The sequence below is a fragment of the Mobula hypostoma genome, chromosome 3 (genome assembly GCF_963921235.1).
Source record: "Mobula hypostoma chromosome 3, sMobHyp1.1, whole genome shotgun sequence".
Lineage (NCBI taxonomy): Eukaryota > Metazoa > Chordata > Chondrichthyes > Myliobatiformes > Myliobatidae > Mobula > Mobula hypostoma.
In genome coordinates, this window is record NC_086099.1 from 216,058,415 (window position 1) to 216,070,535 (window position 12,121).

Below are 12,121 nucleotides of genomic sequence, written 5' to 3' on the forward strand. Positions count from 1 at the left end.
AACAACATCCACAACCCTCCAATCCTCCAGAACCTCTCCCATCCCCACTGATGATGCAGAGATCAGTTCCAGACACTCAGCAATCTCATCCTTTGCATCCCACAGTAGCCTGGGGTATATCTCATCCGGTCCCGGTGACTTAATCCAACTTGCTGCTTTCTAAAAGTTCCAGCACATCCTCTTTCTTAATATCTACATTCTCAAGCTTTTCAGTCCACTGCAAGTCATCCCTACAATCGCCAAGATCCTTTTCTGTAGAGAATACTGAACCAAAGTATTCATTAAGTACCTCTGCTATCTCCTCCGGTTCCATACACACTTTCCCACTGTCACACTTGATTGGTCCTATTCTCTCATGTCTTATCCTCTTGCTCTTCACATACTTGTAGAATACCTTGGGATTTTCTTTAATCCTGGTCGCCAATGCCTTCTCATGGCCCCTTCTGGCTCTCCTAATTTCATTCTTAAACTCCTTCCTGCTAGCCTTATAATCTTCTAGGTATCTATCATTACCTATTTTTTTGAACCTTTCGTAAGCTTTTCTTTTTTTCTTGACTAGATTTTCAACAGCCTTTGTGCACCATGGTTCCTGTACCCTACCATAGTTTCCCTGTCTCATTGGAATGTACCTATGCTGAACGCCACACAAATATCCCCTGAACGTTTGCCACATTTCTGCCGTACATTTCCCTGAGAACATCTGTTCCCAATTTATCCTTCCAAGTTCCTGTCTGATAGCCTCATACTTCCCCTTACTCCAATTAAACGCTTTCCTAACGTCTGTTCCTATCCCTCTCCAATACTATGGTAAAGGAAATGGAATTCTTATCACTATCTCCAAAATGCTCTCCCACTGAGAGATCTGACACCTGAGCAGATTCATTTCCCAATACCAGATCAAGTACAGCCTCTCCTCTTGTAGGCTTATCTATATATTGTGTCAAGAAACCTTCCTGAACACACCTAACAAACTCTAATAAACCCCTCGCTCTCGGGAGATGCCAATCAATATTTGTGAAATTAAAGTCTCTGACCATGACAACCCTGTTACACCTTTCCAGCTCTGTCTCCCTATCTTCTCCTCAATGTCCCTGTTACTATTGGGTGGTCTATAAAAAACACCCAGTAGAGTTACTGACCCCTTCCTGTTCCTAACTTTCCCTCACAGAGACTCAGTAGACAATCCCTCCATGACTTCCTCCTTTTCTGCAGCCGTGACACTATCTCTGATCAACAGTGCCACGCCCCCACCTCTTTTGCCTCCCTCCCTGTCCTTTCTGAAACATCTAAAGCCTGGCATTCTATGTAACTATTCCTGCCCCTGGGCCATCCAAGTCTCTGTAATGGCCACAACATCATAGCTCCAAGTACTGATCCACGCCCTAAGCTCATCTATTTTGTTCATAATACTCTTTGCATTAAAATGGACACATCTCAAACCATTGGTCTGAGCGCGTTCCTTCTCTATCACCTGCCTATCCTCCCTCACACACTGTCTCCAAGCTTTCACTATTTGTGAGCCAACCGCCTCTTCCCCAGTCTCTTCAGTTCGGTTCCCACTCCCCAGCAATTCTAGTTTAGACTCTCCCCAATGGGCTTTGCAAATCCCCCTGCCAGGATATTGGTCCCCCTCGGATTCAACTGCAACCCGCCTTTTTTGTACAGGTCACTTGTATACTGCATACATACTTTGATAATAAATGTTCTTTGAATTCTTGAATCCGAGAGTAATAACCATAACAGAATCAGTGAAAGATCACACCAACTTGGGCACTCAACCGGTATGCAAAAGACAACAAAATGTGCAAATATAAAAAGAAAGAAATAATAATAAAATAAGCAATAAATATTGAGAACATGAGATGAAGAGTCCTTGAAAGTGAGTGTATTGGTTGTGGGAACATTTCAATGATGGGGCAAGTGAAGGTATTCCCTTTGGTTGAAAAGCCTGATGGTTGAGGGGGTAATAACTATTCCTGGACCTGGTGGTGTGAGTCCTGAGTCTCCTGTACCTTCTTCCTGACGATGGTAGTGAGAAGAGAGCATGTCCTGGGTGGTGAGAATCCCTGACGATGGATGCTGCATTCCTGCGACAGAACTCCGTGTAGATGTGCTCAATGGTGGGAGGGCTTAACCCGTGATGGACTGGACCATATCCACTACTTTTTGTAGGAATCTCCATTCAAGGGCATTGGTGTTTCCATACCAGGCTGTGATCCAGCCAGTCAATATACTCTCCACTACACATCTATAGAAATTTGTTAAAGTTTTAGATGTCATGCCAAGTCTTGCAAACTCCTAATGAAGTATAGACTTTGCTCTTCTTTCTTCATAATTGTACATATGTGCTGGGCCCAGGACAGGTCCTCCGAAATAACACTGAGGAATTTAAAGTTGCTGGCCCTCTCCACTTCTGATCCCCGATGAGCCATGGCTTATGGACTTCTGGTTCTCTTCTCTTGAAGACAATAATCAGCTCCTTGGTCTTGCTGACACTGAGTAAGAGATTGCTGTTATGGTACCTCTCAGCCAGATTTTCAATCTCCTTCCTACATGCTGAAGGAACTGCGCCTCTTTTGCGTTGTAAGGTAAAATCGATCATCTCAACCTTCAATGCAAACACCATCCGCCTCTTGCCTCGATGCAGAGTTGGCATCACAGGCAAGCAGATACGAGATCTCCATCCTGGGGATCCAAGAACACCATCATGTACACCCTGATGAAGAGATAAGGTTCACAGAGGTAGAGGGGATGCACCTCGTCACCTCGTCCGCATGGAGAGAGCCGACGACGATGTCAGCACGAGGTGGAGTAGGGCTGATGTTGAACCACAAGGTGAAGGAGGCACTGAGGGGCGTAGTCTCAGTCAGTGACAGAATCCTTACTGCAGAATTTGATGGAAACCCGGCGACCTCTGTCATCATCTGTTACTCCCCACACAACTGCAGCGAGGAGAAGGCGGTGGAGGCCTTCTACAGTAAACTTCACGAAGCTATCACTTCAATACCGGCACATAACTTCCTGGCTGTGCTCGGCGATTTTAATACCCAGGTCGGACTGGAAGATGTTCCATACTCATACCAAGACATTACCAACAGAAATGGACAATATCTAGTTGATTTCATCCAGGAACACAGTCTCATTGCAGCCAACACACAATTCAAGAAGCAAGCTGGTAAACTGTGGACGTATGAAAACAGAGCCTCCATCTACAGGAAACAGCTCGATTACATCCTCGTAAGAACAGAATGGCGTAATTGTGTGATCAATTCAATTCGCACCTTCAACTCGGTCAGTTCTGATCGCAGAGTAGTGCCCACTGGAAAGGGGGGAGGAAGAGACTGCCACCGACCACTATCAATGGCTCATAGACGCACACACAGATGCAACAAAGTGTTTGCCTACTGTGAAGCGAATCAAGAAGAGTCAGATCTCGAATCATCCTGACGTCGTCTCAGCAAGTAGCGTGGTCAATGCTTGTCATGCCGGACTTAGAAGGAGCGAAACAGAAGAGCTAAGAGACAAGCTCAGGACAGCAAAGAAGAATCTCTTTGGCATCTACAACCGACTGAAGGAAGAGGAACTAGCTGAGAGGATTAGAGAGATAGAAGCTGCTAATGAAGACATGCAGCATGGAGATGCATGGCACCTAGTCAATGAGATCAGTAGACGGAAGAAGTCCCCATCAGGTCAAATAAGTGGCAAGACAGCAGAGGACCGTGTCCTGACATCGTTTACCCACTTTAAGAACCTGCTGGGAAGCCCTCCAACGATCACAGAAGAAGAAGAGGACATACCCACAATACTAACTCAAGTCGACATGGATGACGGCCCATCCACCATTGAAGAACTGAAGAAGGCCAAATATGCACTCAAACAGGGCAGGAGCGCTGGACCAGATGGGATACCACCAGATGTCCTGAAGAACAGCTACCTGGACGACATCTTGCTGGACATATGTGATACGGCACTGATGAAAGGCAACAAACCAGAACAGTGGTCACTCTCAAACATTATCCCAGTCCCCAAGTCTGGGTCCCTCACGAAGACAGATAACTACCGCGGTATCAGCTTGACCTGCATCTTAGCAAAGTTATACAATCGGATGATCTTGAACAGGATTTGCACTGCCATTGACCCTAAGCTAAGATTCCATCAGAATGGTTTTCGGCAGAAGCACACAACAATAATGCAAATACTTGCTCTCCGTAGGATCATCGAGGAAGTCAAGAAGAACAACCTACCAGCCGTGCTTACTTACATCGATTTTCGCAAATCTTTTGACTCCATTCACCGAGGTAAAATGCTGAAGCTTACAGAGTGCCAGGCCAACTACTGAGAGCAATAGAGTCCAGCTATACCAAAACCATGGCGAAAGTTGTACCACCAGACAGAGAAACAGCAGTGTTCGAGCTCCTAGCTAGTGTGCTGCAAGGAGACACTCTGGCACTCTACATCTTTATAATCGTCCTTGATTATGCTCTGCGTCAAGCTATCAAAGATCATGACAAGCTTGGTTTTACCATAAAACCAGGACGAACCAAAAGGGTCAGACCAGTCACGCTCACAGATCTCGATTTTGCAGATGACTTAGTCCTGCTCTCTGACCAGATGGAGGAAGCACAGCAGCTACTGACAAAAGTGGAAATTGAGTGCAATAAAGTTAGACTTCACCTAAACACTAAAAAGACAGAGTACATGGTGTTTAACTGCGACAAAGGTACTCTCAAGACCATAGAGAATGATACCATTAAGAAAGTCTTTGACTACAAGTACCTCGGGTCAAGAATGATGAGTTCGGAGAAGGACATAAAGATACGGAAGGCGCTGGCGTGGAGGGCTATGAACGACATGAAGGAAATCTGGAAGTCAAACCTGACCAGAGGGCTTAAAAAGAGGATTTTCATAGCAGTCATAGAGTCCATTCTCACGTACGGATGCGAGACGTGGACACTCATCAAGATGATGCGAAAGTCTCTAGATGGTTGCTATACACGAATGCTCCGGATGGCTCTTGATGTGAGTTGGCAACAGCACATGACGAACGTTGAGCTCTGTAACAACCTACCGATGCTCTCCACTAAAATTGAGGCGAGAAGACTGCAACTAGCGGGGCACTGTCTACACCACCCTGAGCTACCTGCCAGCCTAGTCATCATATGGGAGCCCAAGCACGGGAGGATGAACCCTGGGCACCCTCCCAAGACTATGGTGAACACGCTCCTAGAAGGCAGCGGCACGGCTAATATAGATGAATTGAACACACTGATGAGGGAGAGGGAGAAGTGGAGAGTCCGTCATCGTGCCTGACGCCGGCCCCCTAGGCCTGAGTGGACGTAGTAGTAGTAGTAGTAGTTCCTACATGCTGTTCCGCAGCCAACAGAACGTCGCTGCGGTTCCCCAGCACCATCGAGTGGGAGAGGTTTAAGGATGGAAACCTCGAAGTGCAGCAATAAGGCAAGTGCAGAGTTCCAGGCCTGGAGGCCAGGGTCCTGTCATCAGCGAGTCCAGGGTTTGGGGTTCTGTCATTGGCGTGCCCGTAGTCTGAGGCCTGGAGTTCGGAGTCCCGTCATCGGCAATATCAAAGAGCAAAGCCCGAAGTTCAATCAGAAGGACAGAAGTCGAGGTCTGATGGCTGAGGCCCTGGGTCTACAAGTCTGTGATTCCACTGTGGAAGTCATCTGCCCGATATCTGTGAGACCGCTGGAGGCTCAGAGGCCTGTCCTGGGATTGGACGACTGTACGAGTGTGTGAGTGGGTGGGTGGTAAGGAGGAAAAGGACTCGCTTTGCTGTTGTTGTTGCTCGTGAACATTGTGGGCATGCTATGTTGCTGCCAGAATGTGTGGTGATACCTGCAGGCTGCCCCCCAGCACTTCCTTTGGTTGTGTTGGATGTTAACGCCAACAACGCACTCGTTCCACGTAGATGAGATAGATAAATCAATCTGAAATGAGGCAAAAAAAAAGACAAGTGATTCCATCGATGACATACAGATTCAGCTACGTAGAGAAGCCTGCAGTCTCGCACCCACCAAGGTCAAGAACAATTACTTCCCTTCAACCATTTGGTTCTTGAACCAACCAGCAACGCCCTAATAACAGTTTGACCACTTTGCTCTAGAATTGACTTTTTTGTCATTCTAATTGTGTTTTCTTGTCAAACAAATCCATATAAGTTGTTTAATGTATCTTTTTCTTGCCTGTATGACACCCTGTGTCTGTGATACTGCTGCAAGTGAGTTTGTCATTGCATCTGTTCATACGTGAATATGTGCCGATGACAACATACCTGATGAGTTAATAAAGGGACGGCTGTCCCTATTCAAGCACTGAGGATCAACTTCATTCCCCATATATACTTACACGTGTTAGGAATGTGTGTTGGTCAGGGTGTGACACGCAACAAAAAACAACAGCATTCAACAATCCTCCGCAGATCAGGCAGCATCTATGAGGAGGAATGAAGAGACGATGTTTCTGGCCAAGACCCTTCACCAAGATGCAGCCGGCCCTTTGTTCCCTTCCGCAGGTGCTGCCTGACCTCCTGAGTTCCTCCCGCATTTTGTGTCTGATTTCCTGCAGCTGCAGAATCTCTTGTGTTTAACAGTCAACAATGATAAAGAACTGTGTAAAGTTAGAGAATATTGTGCGGATATGGAAAAAGATGTGCACCCATATGTAAATAGCAGCACGGGTTTACAATGTAATTACAAAGTGCGGGTTCAAGTGTTTACAGTGCAGTGACTGAAGTAGTAGAAGGAGGGAGGTGGGTTGGGGCTATCTAGAGTGGCTGATCAGATTAATTGGCCTGAGGGAAGAAACTTTTAAGGTGGTGTAAAACTTTTGTTTTAATAGTCCTGTAGTGTTTACCAGAAGGGAACAATGAAATGAAGAGCTGGAGGGCTGGTCCATGGACTGTGGTCTCAGCCTGGTGTGGGAGGTGGGGGGAGTGAATGTTAGTGAATGTCTATTCCTCTCACTCCCACCCCAATGTTACATGATCTGCTTGGACCACGAGAGGCAATCCTTATCCTTTGTAATTCACCCATTAATTGCATGTGATATTTACTTGGAGTATTGTGTTCAGTTCTGGTTGCCTTATGGAAGCATGTGGAGGCTTTGGAGAGGGTGCGGAGCACGATGCTGCCTGGATTAGAGGGCACATCTTATGAGGATAGATTTAGCAAACCAGGACTTTTCTCTTTGGGATGAAGGAGGATGAGAGGGGACTTGATAGAGGTGTACAAGGTGATAAAAGGCATAGATTGAGTCAATAGCCAAAGGCTTTTCCTGGGATGGAAGTAGCTAAGATAAGGGGGCATAATTGGAGGGAAGGACAGAGTGGATGTCAGAAGTTTTATTTACTGCGAGTGGTCAGTCTGTGGAATGCACTGCCAGCGGTCGAGGCAGATCCAGCTAGGAGACTCATAGATCAGCACATGGATGATAGAGAAATAGAGGTCTACGTGTGAAGAGAGGGTTAGATTACCCTTAGAGTAGGTCGTCACAACGTTGTGGACCAAAGGGTCTGTACTGTGATGTATTGTTCTATGTTCCATGACATAGCACAGAAACATGCACTTTGTCCCACATTAATTTTCCCTTCTCATCTTAAATTTACAGCCTCTAGTTTCAGACCCCACTACTCCTGGAAAATTCTTACTATATCCGTGCCTGTCGGGATGTTATACACCTCTGTAAAGTCACCCCTAGGTAAGATCACCTCTTGGCATCCTTTGCCCCAGGGAAAATAATCTCTGCCTATCCAATCTCTTGTATCTCAAACCATCCAGTCCTTTAAACATTCCTGTGAATCTTCTCTGCATCCACTCTAGCTTAATCATACACTCAGTGGCCACATTATTAGATATCTCCTGTACCCAATAAAGTGGCCATTGAGTGTATGTTCATGGTCTTTTGCTGTTGTACCCAACCACTTCAAGCTTCAACATGTTGTATGTTCAGAGATGCTCTTCAGCATACAATAGGGTCTTTTAAGAGCCTCTTTAGATAGGCACATGGAGCTTAGAAAAATCGAGGGCTATGTGGTAGGGAAATTCTAGGCAGTTTCTAGGGTAGATTACATGGTCGGCACAACACTGTGGGCCGAAGGGCCTGTAATGTGCTGTAGATTTTTAGGTTCTATGTTCTAGGTTCACTGTTGTAACACACGGTTATTTGAGTTACTGTTGCCTTCCTGTCAGCTTGAACCAATTTTCCCTTTCTCCTCTGACCTCTAGCATTAAGAAAGCATTTTCTACCTCAGAACGGCTGCTCACTGGATTTTTTGTTTTTTGTTTTTCGCACCATTCTCTGTGAATTCTATAGACAGTTGTGCATGAAAATCCCAGGATACCAGCAGTTTCTGAGATACTCAAACCACCCTCAAAGCACCAACTATCATTCCACAGTCAAAATCACTTAGATGACATTTCTTCCCCATTCTGATGGTTGAACTGAACAACAACTGAACCTTTTGATCATGTCCGCATGCATTTATGCACTGAGTTGCTGCCACACGATGGGCTGATTAGATATTTGCATTAATGAGCAGGTGTACAAGTGTACCCAATAGTGTGGCCACTAAGTGTAGTCTTCCTATAGATGGTGACCAGAACTGTACACAGGCCTATGCCAACCAAAATGTCCATCTGGGCTTGTCCCATTTGCCTATGTTGGCCTCTAACCCTTTTCTATCCATGTATCTGTATGAATATCTTTTAAATATTGTAATTGTACCTGCCTCTTCAGCTTCCTCTAGCAACTCAGTCAATATACTCACCACTCTCTGTGTGAAGATGCTGCCCCTCAAGTCCATTTCAAATCTTTACCCCCCCTCTAATTTGAATTTATGCCCTATAATTTAAGACTCACCTACCCTGGGAAAAAGACTGTGGCCATCCACTTTACCTACACCCCTGACGATTTTTATTTTGCTATATTGATTGCTATTCATATATTCATGATTGCTATTTTGAATGTTACTCGCTATTTTGAAGTTTGCTTGCTATTTTGAATGTTTTGCACCTTGGCCCAAAGGAACGGTGTCTTGTTCAGCTGTATTTACGTATGATTTGATTTGATTTTATAAACTCCTCTGTTGTCATAATTCAACTGTTCTGTCTTTCTCTCTCTCCGTCTCTCTGTCTCGATCTCTGTCTGTCCCTCTCCGTGTCTGTCTTTATCTCTCTCTCACTCTTTGTGTCTGTCCATTTCTCCTTTTCTCTGTCTCTCTCTCTCTCCGTCTCTCTGTCTCGATCTCTGTCTGTCCCTCTCCGTGTCTGTCTTTATCTCTCTCTCACTCTTTGTGTCTGTCCATTTCTCCTTTTCTCTGTCTTTCTCTCTCTGCGTCTCTCTGTCTCGATCTCTGTCTGTCCCTCTCCGTGTCTGTCTTTATCTCTCTCTCACTCTTTGTGTCTGTCCATTTCTCCTTTTCTCTGTCTCTCTCTCTCTCCGTCTCTCTGTCTCAATCTCTGTCTGTCCCTCTCCGTGTCTGTCTTTATCTCTCTCTCACTCTTTGTGTCTGTCCATTTCTCCTTTTCTCTGTCTCTCTCTCTCTCCGTCTCTCTGTCTCGATCTCTGTCTGTCCCTCTCCGTGTCTGTCTTTATCTCTCTCTCACTCTTTGTGTCTGTCCATTTCTCCTTTTCTCTGTCTTTCTCTCTCTGCGTCTCTCTGTCTCGATCTCTGTCTGTCCCTCTCCGTGTCTGTCTTTATCTCTCTCTCACTCTTTGTGTCTGTCCATTTCTCCTTTTCTCTGTCTCTCTCTCTCTCCGTCTCTCTGTCTCGATCTCTGTCTGTCCCTCTCCGTGTCTGTCTTTATCTCTCTCTCACTCTTTGTGTCTGTCCATTTCTCCTTTTCTCTGTCTTTCTCTCTCTGCGTCTCTCATTATCTCTTTCTCTCTCTGTCTATCTTTCTATATGTTTGTCTACCTGTCATTCTCTCTCTCTCTGTTTCTCTCTGTCCTGTGTGTGTTGCTGTTTTAACCAGCTGTGAGTTTGCTGCACTTTCTGCCTTCGTTTGTACATGGCTGGTGTAAGTAGGCCACATCACTATTTCTAACTTGTTTGTTTCTATGACAACAACCATTAGCCTCAGTCTCTGCTTGGGTGCCCACTCTGGGAATCTGGGACAGGACTGGAATGGGCGGCTGAGGTGCAGGGGAGAGACTGGTTACTCTGGCACATGACTCCAATTGGGCAAGATGGTGAGTGGGGATGGGGGGGAACGGTGAGTGGGGGCAGGAGAGAACTGCAGGGGGCCGGCCGACTGCCCTGGAACAGCAGCGTCGGGGAGGAAGAGGAATAATGTGAGATGCCGGGTGGTGGTAGATGGACGAGGCAGGAGTTCTCATAATGGAATACTCACTCAGGGTTATACTTTAGAGGGACATGAACCCCAGCTATCTGACTCAGGGTACTCCTGATACAGGGTCTCAACATGAAACCATCTCTGTGCCTCCATAGATGCCGGCTGACCTCTTGAGCTCCTCCAGCTGTTTGCTTAGCTGTCCCAGCTCACATGTGTTGTTGATACTGAACAGGATGGCGAAATAGAAAATTTAACTCCCTCAAAGTCATACAGCCCAGCACCAGGCCCTTCAGCCCAACTGCTCCATGCTGGCCCAACATCAGCAACCTGGGTTCAAATCCTGCCACCGTCTGTAAAGAGTTTGTACATTCCCCCCTAGAGGGTGTGGGTTTCCTCTGGGTGCTCTGGTTTCCTCCCACAGTCCAAAGATGTTCAGAGGTTACTTGGTCACACAGGCTGGATGGGCCAGAAGGGCCTGTTACCATGCTGTATCTCCACGTTAAGAAAATATCCCATTTAAATTTGTCCCATTTACCCATGTTTGGACTGTCCCAACCCATGTAGCTGTCCAAATGCCTTTTAAATGCCGTTAATGATTCTACCTCAATCATTTCCTCTGGTAGCTCGTTGCATATGCTGGGTGAAAAAGTTGTCCCTCAGCTTCCTACTAAATCTCATCCCTCCCTGTGCACTTTAGTCCCTGATCTCCCAACCTGGGGAAACAGACTATGAATATTCTATGTCCCTCATGATTTTATACATCTCAAAAATATCACTCAACATTCTTCTGTGCTTTTTATCTTCTATAAGTCAAAATTAGAGTCTTCTCTAAGGTATTACCCCTTCCAAATCCACGTGACCCACAACGTTCCACAAACTCTTTCAGTCCTTGATCGTTGTGAACTTCAATGGCTCTGTCACAGGTAACTGTGCTTTCAACTGCCAAGGCCCACAGAGACCGTCCTTCCCTGAATCAACTCTCTCTGAGGTTCAAACTTGAAGGCGGAGTACAGGGTTAATGGCAGAATTCTTAGCAGGGCTGGGGAACAGAGGGGATCTGGGGATCTGCATCCATCGATCCCTCAAAGTTGCTACTCAAGACGATAGGGTGGTTAAGAAGGCAGCAGGGGTCTGAGTTCGAGAGCCATGAGGTAATGTTGCAGCTCTATAAAACTCTAGTTAGACTGCACTTGGAGTACTGTGTTCAGTTTGGGTCCCCTCATTAGAGGAACAAAGTGGTGGCTTTAGCTTTTTATGGATTCTATAGCATTTCTCTCTTCTCCTGTGAATGCCTGCAAGGAAATAAATCTCCAAGTTGTATATGCTGACAGATACAGTATGCACTTTGATAAAAAATGTATTTCTGAACTTCAGAGAAGGTTCTGAGGAGATGTAGCAGGATGCTGCCTGGATTAGAGAGAATATCTTATTACATCAGTTTGAGCAAGCTAGAGGTTTTCTCTTTGGAGTGAAGGAGGATGAGAGGTGACGATAGAGGTGTACAAGATGATAAAAGGCACAGACGGAGTGGACAGCCTGAGACTTTTCCCAGGCTAATATAAGGCAGCATAATTTTAAGTAGGTTGGAGGAAAGTATAGGGCAGGTGTGGGTTTTTCTACACAGAGAGTGGCGGGTGCATGGAATGCCCTGCCATTAGTGAGGGTAGAGGGAGGTGCATTAGGGACATTTAAGAGACTCTTATACAGGCACATGGATGGAAGAAAAACGGAGTGTTAGATTAATCCTAGAGTGGTTCTTGTGGGTATGAAAGCTCCAATGCACAGAATTAGAAAATGCTGCAGAGGGTTCC